Genomic DNA, 10,761 nt, shown 5'->3' with positions numbered 1-10,761 from the left:
ATATATATATATATATATATATATATGCATATAAAAATTTTATTTTCCTTTTCTAAATATTTTGTTTTCCTTCAACTGCATTCATTTGATATTTAAATTTTATTTCTCTCAGCTTCATTTATTTCAACCATCAAAAGTGCGCACGTGGAAAACATTTAATATTACAATATATAGATATCTTTTCAATACACATAACTCTTAAAGCTACTGTGCGTTTACTGTTGTAGTCTCTCAAGCGAACTATCACCGCACACAAACGACAGAAACATTCAGTAAATAGAGAGCAAAATAAACTAAGCGAAAGGCAAGTTCTGTATTTGCGACAGATAACCTTGCAATGCCTAAAACGGATATTTATACCTATTAATATCTCCAATATAGACACACGCAATGTTGTGCATGTGTACAATATTGAAGTAATCAGCCTTTTAGAAGTTAAACTGATCAATTATTAATTAAATCTATTATTTATCTTTGTTCCTTTATTTATGTGTTATTCACATAAATGATTAGTTTTATGTATTATTGTTTAAATCTATTAAATTTAATAATACAATTTTCAAACAATTTGGCTTTCTTCAGGCCTTCTTCAGTATTCATATTTTACATATTAAATTGTTTCTCTAATGTAAATGTGTATGTATGAGAAGTCAAAATTGATTCTAAAATATTCATTCTCTTAGAACCAGTTATAACTTCACTCCACTAGGAATTCAAACAATTTGATACGTAAAATATAATATTGTCACTGAATTAGGATGGTTCCTGAAGAGGAATTGAACATTTGAAATTTCACATACTTTTAAATATTACAATATAATAGATTTAATTTTGCGCCTCACCAACTGCACTCGATTCTCATTTATCTAACGCATTTTTCTTTTAATTTTTCTACTTTTTACTTGATGGAGTTGATCAATTCAACTTATAAGCAACTCATGCAAATCGAATAAATTCAAAAGAAACGTAGCAAGAAGCACGGATGGAGAAGGTAAAGGCACTTGGTAACGCGATCGTACGGCATTCCGGCTCGCATTTCGCCCGCAAGATCTTTGAATAACCTCGCCGCTAGAAAGTGAATCTCGCTGCACTTTCAACGCCGTTCGCGCATTTAGGCCGACGCTTAGGGACGGTACTATGACGCATAAGTATAATATGGTGCGACGCAACTGGAGGATGAGCTCACGAAATGCTACGTACCGACGCCGAAATAGGATTTTATGGCTGCTGCAGGTGCTGTCTATTCCAGTTCTAAGGCAAACGCGTCGCATCTTTTACGGTCGACATTGCCAAGTATGAGGATAAATACAGAGAATAAGATGCGCATAGGACGATTTTGAATTTCACCGCTTTCATATATTTTCATCTTCAGTGATTTAAAATTGAATTATTAACACATGTATTTCTTATTACCTAATTTTTGTTTTAATAAAGGTGGCTTGATATTAAAGAGGATACTGGAGTGGACCAAATTATCAACATTACAGTATAAAAATCTCCGAATTGATTGAACGGAATAAAAAATCTTTTTACAGGATTAAAGTAGATACCAAATTAGGAGATGGTGCAGTGGACTTTATATTAAAATTGAAAAAGGAATATTACTAACATTTTGGCGCAAGTGTGCAAATGTATTTTCAATTATCATGAGAAAAGAAGGATTAGTTGAAAGTAACTGTTAGTGCGTAAATATTTTCGTTCTTACGATTCCGTTTTTTTAACTTTGCCGTATTCCGTTTTGTGTTATGGTAGCTCTCATATTATCTTTCTTTCATTTATTCATATTATTATTCATACTTTATCTCACCGTTGCGTTGCAACGAAATGACTTTGCAGAGACGCGTGACAAAAATTCAGCGATGATCATCTCGGAAGTTATGTAAAATTCACACGTATGCCGCGGGCACGTTTGATACACGTGATCCGAAACAAATAACACGCTATTTGCACGTGTGTAATCATCCATTGCGATCACGCAGCTGGTTTCTAATATGCGATGGTTTATTAATCAATGATGTTCCGCCAGAATATTGCAAAACGCTGTAAGCCCAACCTTCATTAATATAAGATGGGAAAATACACATTTTCTGTTCAATTGTTATTATCTTATCATAGTTGCACAGATGTGAAGAACATTTTTCATATTTACATACATGTAATAGGAATTCTATAAAGTTAAATAATAAAAAATAAAGAAAATGAGGATCGTTAGGAGTCGGCGCGATAAACGGTACTCCAAAATTTATTTAATAATTCAACTGAAACTACAATAATTCAACAAACCGTACGTTTTTAAAATGAAGCCATTTTAAATAATACGAATGATTAATATATTTACAGATTAATATAATTATGCTGCAGTCACGAGGGCGAAATAAATATATACTAATTTGAATAGCTGCTTAAACGAAAGTTACATAGGCAATGACTATGTAACCTTTTATGGTAACTGTTTAAACAATGATTAAATCAAATTAAAATTAATATTTGTCTCGCCTTTGTGACTGCAGCGAATTATATTAATTCAGCGATAATTCAGATCTGGATTTTTTTTTAGATGCAAATCTCTTGTTATCATATATTAATCATTTGTATAGATGAAGATGGCTCAATTTGAAGTCGAAACGTACAGTTTGCCAAACCATTGTATTTTTAATTAAATTATTAAATACATTTTTGTATTAATTAATTGTGTCTACTACGCCGACTCTTAACAGTTCTCATTTTTTTATCTTTGTTTTTTATTATTTAAATCAGTAGAAGTTCTTTAGTCTAAAATATGACATCTGTATTTTATTGTTATTATTATTATCTTATGAAGTTGTCACTATTCTTGAACAATACAAATCATTCTAATATATTGTAGCAACGTTACAACGTTCTAGTAATATTGAAGTAACATTGCAAATGTTTCAGTAATGTAAACATCTGTGCTGTATGGGATCGGTTTATAGAAAGAGTGAAGTAACTTAAAACATCTCTCTGTCTTTCCCTTTCTCTCCTTCTTCCTTATCTCTCTCTTTTTCTTTTTCTTTCAAATATCGGATTGAAAAAATGCTGAGATAATTTCTTCAAAATTCTTTATTATGTTTTAAATTCTCTAACTGAGCACAGAAGTTAACAATAAAATAAGCTAATGCACAGTTTACCTATTACGTCCATAACAAAACTCTATGTCCGTAATATGAAATCTCGACTCGCGTGCCCAAATCACGTGTCGACTTAGAGTTCTCAACAAAGAACAAAGTGAATGACACGTCGTAATCGCGCCATTAATTGGAACGAGACTATCGCGTATTGTTTGCCAACGTGTGCGTTATCGCCGTAGACGTATTTTCTCAACCTCTCTGCAAGAGCCATGTTTGAGCACTGATATTTCGACATTACAGCTTGCGACAGATAGCCTCTCAATTATTTGAGATCTATCATCGTAGCGGGCAAATAACTTCTATTAAAAAGCGTACAGTAAAAGAAAGACAAACACTTTTTTATTCGCACGTAACAAAGGTGCTCGCACAAATAACGCAACATGAGGTGAATCGAGGGCTGACTCATTCGCACTTGATTCGGTCATAATTCCCATTGATCCATGCTAAACGTATACTAATACGTGCGATATGATGCGATCGCGATGAGTTTATACTGAGTCAGAGGCGTGTAATAACACAGTTTGTCACGTTAGGAAACTAAAAATAAAAATTAATACTCTTCTTATCCACATAATACGCAATACAATTTTGCATCAAGCATTTTATACAAAATCAAATAATCGCACGTTACAGATGTATATGTATATTTATATATAATATTAAATATATGTATATATATACTTAACGTTATTGTTTATACAATTATCCCATACACTTTATTCTTCTGGGAACGTTCTCAGGATAATCTTCAGAACATTTCTTCGAGATTTATAGACATACTTATAAATAAATATACATACAATATATACATATGTATATATCTGTAAATATTTATTTTAAATTATCATATTAGAACCTTTAAGAAATTTAATATTTCTATTACATAAATTTAAATTATTGATTCTTTTTTATCCTTATTTCATATAATACGCTAGAATTTTAAACAGCAGTTTCTTTTGCAAATTATTTATACAAGACTGCAGTACATATATAAACCCAATAAAGATTTAAATTATACTACATAAATAAAGACAAAACAATAATATAACAATATTATGCAATATAATGATAAAAATTATTATTATGAAATGTCTGTGCGAAAATTATGTTAATGCCTTTGTACGTAATTATACGCATTAAGTAGATTTATATGAAATTATGACCGTAAGTTATTGTGTTAACAGAAAAATCAAGATAACAAGAAGTTCTTCTTAATTAGTTGATTATGAACAAAATTTTCTAAGCCACAAGATTTCCGCTGGAAACGGGAAATCCATCGTTCTCGTTGATAAAAAGCATTATAGCTGCTGCGTAAATGCTTCCAGCGAACTGCTAGTGAGTTTGCACTGATTCACGTGTGTAATTTACTACCAAAGCGAGACGCATTATCATTATGCAAATAGTTACTCTTGCGCGATAAGACGCGCGCTACTTATCGCGAAGTCATCGCATCTAAAAGGAGAGCCGCGTACCTTATAATTAGAATATTCAATGCTGCACGCAAAATGAGAACTGTTGAAAATCGCGTATCCATAAGAATATTTTTACATAATATATGTATAGCATAATTTCATAAATGTTATAAATCTGTAGATAATATGACGATTGAAGGCTCCTCGAGCGATTTATTTCCAGTTCGGTTAACGTAAATAATAATAGCGCGTACGAATTTTGCATTTGTCGTCAACCAGATTCGATGCCATTGACCGCTGATACATAATATCGATCTACGTAATCATAGCTCACGAAAATTGGCTGTTTCGATAATCCATCGCGTCAACGGATAATTCTTCTGTTTTCATCCATTCCATAATTCGCATACGTGGCGATGAACGGTCGCTCTGATAAAGCACTTTTGTGTTGCTGTGTGGCGAAATAGCGGTAAAAATATTAATTGCGGTGACGTCGGTATTGAAACGATTCATAAAAATAGCATGACGTAAGAATATGACGAGCATGCATACATTTTTTCTTTCACGAAAAATCACTTCCAAATTTTTTTTCAAGAATTTCAGAATCTCATCTAAACAAATTCAAAAGATTATATTTTATTATAATTTTACAGTTATTTCTTTATAACAATAAGATTTGAACACACACAGAAATTAAAATAAACGAACGATATTTAGTAGTCATTGTTTTAGTTACTTATTTTATCTAATATTTTTTATAAATTATTCTATAAGAAGAGAGAGGATTATGGAATATTTTGTTTTATTGAAACTGAATAGATGTTCTTGTGACATAAAGACTTTTGGTATAATAAATTTGTTAGCCATAAAATGCGGTACAAACGTAATTTACAAAATATTGCAATTATGGAATAGAAGAAAGAGAATGTGTGAAATATAAACTGGTGTATATAATATAACTTTATATAAGTTGGATACATTTCATTAACAATTTAATCATATCATTCGAAACCGACATCAAAAGGCTCAAAATCTAGACTAAAATTACAATATTAATACCAACTTATACTTCTCAAAATTAAATGAAAAGTATACCTGTAAAATTGTCCATTACCTGCAAATCTAAAATTCTGTTGCTACGCATACTGAGAAAAAAATTTATTTAATTAAATTAATTTAGTCAAATAAACAATTTTTTCTGAGTGCAACAACTAGAAATGACCAGTGGTCATGTTATAATATCTAAGCAGGCTATGAGTTAGAAATAGATAATTTTAGTCTTATATAATTTGCTCTGCATTCTGAGACCTCTGGACCTTATATTTACCAACCTCCCACTTACTTCATAATCGCCTCTCCTTTCTTCTAAACATATACATTTTATATTAATAAATAAAAAATAGTGAATGTGACACATAATACAAGAACGTAAGAGATGCTTTCCCGTGTATGTTTTGATTATCGATCATGGAAGAAAGTTCTTTATAAATAATCGCGACATTAAACCGTTTTCTTCGCGGCGAGTTGTTTACTTCAAAGTGAAGCGAAGAAAAATCTGTCGACGCGTGAAGAAGCTGCGTCATAGTTAAGTTAGTGTTAACCGTTATTATACACGCATCGGTTAATGTCGTGGAAAATAAATGACGTAAGAGTAGCAGAGTGGCATTTTCATGAATATCACTTTTTTTTTCATGATCTATATCAGACTTTTCCTCGACGCTTAATTTAATCGAAACCTTTGTTCGTAAAGTATGTCATACTTTAGAATATTAAAATTACGGTAATAATATTCACATTTTGTCATTTTCGAATTTAATATGTATTTTATATTATAATTCTGTAAAACTCCCGATAATGTGTGAGTATGTGGGTGTGTGTAAACAACTATCTGAATGAGTGCAGATTAGATAACTTTTATCGAATATATCAAAGACATATTATTTCATACTCATACATTTTTTTACGTCGACGATTAACAACCTTTCAATGCAATCGATACAAAAACAATTGTTGCGACGCATTTATTCATGATAACGTCTCATGGAAAGTTTTCCGTGTACGAGTTTAAATATGAGACCTTCGTGTTAAATAGTTAATTGACTCAGAACAAACGAGTAGAGGGATATCAATTGACAAGATTTAAGAATCGTCCAAGCGGGAGGTCTTGCTGCTGTTCTTAGCATAATCATTTAACAAATATGCACGCATACACAATATACATGGCAATTTGTTTATTTTCGCATTTAACGTGCTGAAATTGATGTAAATATTAAAAACATACCACCAGAAAATTTTGGTGTATTTTTCCCAATCGACATCAACTAAAAGTAACATAACATTAGTATAATTTTATACTCAACAATGCGTTTAGCAGAGAAAGCAGCTTTACAACCGTTGTAAAATTTTTTAATATGATTGATTCATACATTTAGATACAGTAAGTGATGAATTAAGACTAATCAAATTAAAGGATGTATGTAACTTTTAAGTAACACTATGTATTATATTTAATTATTTATATTATTTAGTGCAAAATTATAACATGATTGATGTTATGTTACTTTTAATTTATGTCAACTAAGATAACTTAAGTGAATAATTTCTATCGGCATTGCAATGAAATTCAAATGTACGCATCAAATCCTATATAATATAATTAAAGACGCGTTTTTGTCGTTAATAACAAATTGCGGCTTACACTCGATATTTATAACTCGAGTTGAGCGAATCGCAGAACGCGATTCTATCGCGTGTACAATAGATAATTGCTGTTAATTAAAAGCCTTGTCCGTCGATTTCACAAATGAGGAAGGAAGGACAACGCGATTATTTATGAAACTATTCTACGATTACGAAGTGGAATCGTGAATGCGGCGACTAGCTGTCTGGCAGTAAATCGTACTGGCTCTATTCCAAAGAGCGTTACGGCGAACGAAACGCGCGCGAGGTCGATCATGTCCGCGTCGCGATTCGAAAATCCGAGAAATCATTTCGGACTGAAATTGAAGAATCAAGAGTATTTGCTATCTTTGCTCAACAGATCCGAATAGTAGCACAGGTAACAAATGGCAAAATGGAAAGTTTGAAAGTCATCGTTATTTGGCAAATTACAATGGAAATGTTGGTATCGTTGAAATGGAAAATTTTAGTCTATCATCGTTACTTGGCAAAGATCATTCGTTACAATATTATCACGGAAACGTCACGTCGAGTGTATCTTAACATATATATAAAGATAGGCGTACTGTCTAAAATATAATTTATAACATCGCGTGCGATTCACGCAGATATAAAAATTAAAATAGATTTTATATAACGCTACGCAATAAATAACATTTTGTTTCTATCGGCCACGAACAAATTTATCTCAATTTCCATTTATCTTTGTTTATATATATATATCTGATTCCAATAAATTTAGAAATGAAACTAACGTTATTGTTTCTTTCACTGTTTTAGTTACAAAAATCGAATTGTTTGAATTCTACTCTCAGTCGGAAACAATAAAATATGAAATCTAAAATATTATTGTTTGAAGTAAAAAATTTCAGATGCAAAAACAAGACGTACTATATCCGATTTTAATTAATCTCTTTTTATTCACTTCGCTCTTTGTTCTTTACGCTCGAAGACTTCCTTTGCTCCAGAATTATTTTTGCTCTGAGAAATCGAACAAAACTGAAACACTGTCAGGAGAGTTGGTGCAATCAAAGTAAGACGCCTCTTAGTGAGAGGCAAAGAAGAGGCGTTTCCGTAAATAAACCAACGGGGTGCTGTCTTTCTCGGTGACCAAAAGGGGATGCCCGTGAGTTTCTCGGAGGAACAAATCTGGATAGGCCCAGAAAGCGGAGAGTTTCGTGTGTCATCCCTTAATGAGATACCGAGTATTTATGGATGATCAAATACGACGTACGTTAAAATCTTGTCGTTTATCTTCGTCCCCGTATTCCTTGAGAGTAATGTCTTCCCTGTATTTCTTCTTCAATAAAATTATCAAAATATTTTACACATGACATTCTCAGAAAGCAAACGCATTAGTGTTTAATTTTATGTTTAATATAGTAAACCAATTTTTTTGCATGGAAAGAATGATTTTAATATGAAATATCTAAACAAAATTTAACTAGGTAGAATAGAGATCTGTAAACAATTTTGTTCGACCATCCAAATGTTTATGTAACGTAAGCATGATAAGCAATGCTACAAAATATTTTGGTATTTTATAGCAACCAGTTTAAATATCTTACATAATTAATTAATTTTTTGACCTAATAAAAATTATATTTTCGGATCTGAATCTAGTTAAATTTAAGATGCTTCATCAAAACTGTGAACATTACATTCGTAAGTATAATCTGACGGAATATATTTATAATTTTAATGAATTAATAAATATTAGTGTTGTATTTGTGTTTTTTTTTTCGAGCAAGAAAACAATACTTGCTGATAAACTAATAGATGATTGGGCTATGCAAAGCTAGTGACACATAGAAAAACATAAGCAGTAAACAAATCAACTTTTTTTTTATTAGCTATTGCTTACATTATTGCCTTACATTCTCGACTGTGATTGGTCGATTAGCTTACTGCTTATGTTTCTCTGTATACCATTAGTTTAAGAATTTGGGATAGAATCGTCTACTTTGTCGACAAATAGATAAGCGAAGTCGACAGTTTGCGGAAATCATTCTCTCACACGCATATCTAATTGTGCTGTGATATCATTATTAATAAAGAACCTGAATGAAGATTCCTTTTCAATTATCTTCTCTCTCTCGGTCTATAATATACGGATATGTATTTTAATCCAAAGACTAATCGTGTAAGTATAATATTTATAGATGTCGAACACAAACAGTATGCGCTTGTCTCCCTTCTGATAAAACTATGCAAGCTAAAATCGAACCTAATTCTTTCATAAGATAACGTCTGTGACGTAAATCTCACGACGATAGTCAACTCTTATTAAAACATTATAGTAAAAAAAGTATCTTCTGTTTATAATAGACTTATAGATTTTTAGCCTTTCACTCTTTATTTACACAACATGATCGTTTCAGAGGCACACTTACATGACGTCATGAAGTTCAAAACGTTAAAAACCAGCGTACTGGAAGAATGAATGAACAAAGAATTTCAGTTATGCAATTGAAAGACTGACTGTGCTCACAGTAGATAATATTTTAAGCATCTATTAATCATCCAATCAACATTACTTTTGTTTATATCTGAGAAAAAATGTTTTATATAAAATTATATATAATTATATATAAAATACGTCCATATATATAACATTTTTTCCCAGATAGATAATATATCATATAATATTATCGCTCTGATAAAGATATGGCAAAAAAACAATTTAAGAGCTTATTGCAATAGTTCTTTACTTTTTGTGTAATGACATATTATGATCTTAAAAAATTCTCTAATATTGCAATAGTGGACTAATCTATATTTTGTAAAAATAGAGAATACATTTATTTATTTTTTTTTTATAACTTTAAGTTATTTTTTCTATTTTTAATAAAATATGGGTTAGCTTACTGTTATAGATTATTCAATTGTTTTCCGAATGTTATGTCATTATCACAACAATAATACTTATTATCGTAATAATAGATTATCGTAATGATAGATTTAACAATCGAATGTTTTCGCTATTTAACTTTCAATTGTTTTCACAATTGGAATGATAACGTAAAGGACACGTGTAAAAAAAAATAACAACAAACGGTTTTTACATCCCGCTCGCGTCTCATCCCTGGTGGGGATCGAACCCACGACCTTTGGATTAGAAGTCCAACGCGCTATCCTCTGCGCCACAGGGACTTAGTGAGCACCTCGTCTTCATTGCTACAATAGGAACTGCAGGTCTTTCGAAATTTCTTTCACAGATGTCACTAGTGCGCGTGGCAATTAAAATGCACAGTGATGTATCCACGAAAATTTCACACTGGATACAAATCGCACGCACGAATGGAAACATCTACATATAAAAATATTTGGACAAGCTAAAGACGTATTACTACAATAATATACAATTGTTTATTAAATTATCATTGTTTACTATTACGTACCATAATTATGTTTCATTACACTAAGAAAACAATTTTTGATATTTGTGACTTACATACATTACACGGTAAAATAATTATGGTTAGGAGCTCTATCTTTATAGTTATTACTGCTATAACGTT

General features: G+C 31.2%; 1 non-coding gene across 1 annotated transcript; it reads right to left on the bottom strand.

The window, feature by feature from the left end:
* Positions 1 to 10,320: 10,320 nt before the first annotated feature.
* On the bottom strand, positions 10,321 to 10,393 carry Trnar-ucu. The gene has a single exon. It is a non-coding gene; the product is annotated as a tRNA-Arg (tRNA).
* Between the last annotated feature and the right edge of the window lie 368 nt (positions 10,394 to 10,761).

The sequence above is a fragment of the Trachymyrmex septentrionalis genome, unplaced genomic scaffold (assembly GCF_001594115.1).
Source record: "Trachymyrmex septentrionalis isolate Tsep2-gDNA-1 unplaced genomic scaffold, Tsep1.0 scaffold17, whole genome shotgun sequence".
NCBI classification, from domain to species: domain Eukaryota; kingdom Metazoa; phylum Arthropoda; class Insecta; order Hymenoptera; family Formicidae; genus Trachymyrmex; species Trachymyrmex septentrionalis.
Note: the sequence above shows the minus strand (reverse complement) of the source record. Positions and strands in the feature narration are given on the sequence as shown.